A 1,503-nucleotide genomic window follows, 5' to 3' on the forward strand; every position below is an offset into this window, starting at 1 on the left:
GGGGGGGGGGGGGGAGTTAAGAGGTTAAGCGAACAAACAAAAAGATATCTGCAACATGAAGCAGCTGCGCAAAACAAAAACCTCAGATGGGCTAAATGAATATTTTATTATTACTCTTTATTATTACTGTTTTATTACCTTATTTATATGTATATCTGCACTATGTCTGTACTTTCTGTACTGGAAGCTCCTGACACCAAGACAAATTCCTTGCGTATGCAATAAAGCTCTTTCTGATTTACCCAAACGTAAAATATATGAATATAAGAGGTAAATATTTGAATGCGTGCGTTAAAATGTGACTGTGAGAGCAAAAATGTATGAATGTTAAAAGAGAATATAAGCGTGTTAGAGCGCCAGAATGAATTATGGCTTGTATGGCCCTTCATAGTAAGAAACTCTGAATTGGACGACATAAACTCAGGGTTGCTGCAGGATTTTTAAGCTCAAATTTAAGACTTTTTTACATTAATTTAAAAATGCACTAAACAAATATAAGCTATAATGCTTTTGTTATGTAAAATAATTTTGTTTTTCATATATTATTTTCAGACGTGAGCAGACCTGTACTCACGTAATTAACTTTACGCATTTAACAAACACTTACAAGCGCGCACTTTGGCAGAATTAAATTCAAATAGTCATCAGCAGCCATTAGTTCGGTAAAATTGAGCCTCAGAATGGACACATTTAATATTAAGGGAGAAAAACGAAATCAGGTGTTTTATTAATGGTGAGTAGAATTATTTCTTTATTTATTTCAATAAATGTAATCGATTAGATATCATAATATTTAGGCTATAATATTATAATTCTGGTTGGTTTGTATTGGTGACGTAATATGTAAATGATATGCGGCCCGTGAGACTTGCACTTGGACCATAGTGCGGCCCGGTGGGAAAAGAACCACTGGTCTATGGTAAACTATTAAACAATAAAAAACATGATTCAGATACAGTTCAGATACAAGTTTTCACAAAAACAAAAAGTTTATAAAATGATACACTTCTCATTTCAGGCTTTAAACCATTTTTAAGAAAATCGATGAGTCAAATTATTATACTAATTTAAACAATTATCGGTTACACTTTACTTGAAGGGGTGTGCATAAGACTGACATGACACCTTCATAATCATGACATGACACCTACATAAACATGACATGACACATGTCATGAATATGAAGGGTTTTTTATGCATGTTTATGACAACTGTCATTAAGTGTCACTTGCTCAGTTATGTAATTTTTAATGCAAAGCTGACATTGTTTGAGATGTCTTTGTTATGGGCTATGGTTAGGGGTAAGGGTAGGGGTAGGGTTAGGTTAGGGTTAGGTCAAATAATGTCATATTTGCATTAAAAATGACATAACTGAGCGAATGACACTTAATGACAGTTGTCATAAACATGCATAAAACCTCCTTCATATTCATGACGTGTCATGTCATGATTATGAAGGTGTCATGTCAGTCTTATGCACACCCCTTCAAGTAAAGTGTTACC

The sequence above is a fragment of the Sinocyclocheilus anshuiensis genome, unplaced genomic scaffold (assembly GCF_001515605.1).
Source record: "Sinocyclocheilus anshuiensis isolate Anshui unplaced genomic scaffold, SAMN03320099.WGS_v1.1 scaffold75, whole genome shotgun sequence".
Classification (NCBI taxonomy): domain Eukaryota; kingdom Metazoa; phylum Chordata; class Actinopteri; order Cypriniformes; family Cyprinidae; genus Sinocyclocheilus; species Sinocyclocheilus anshuiensis.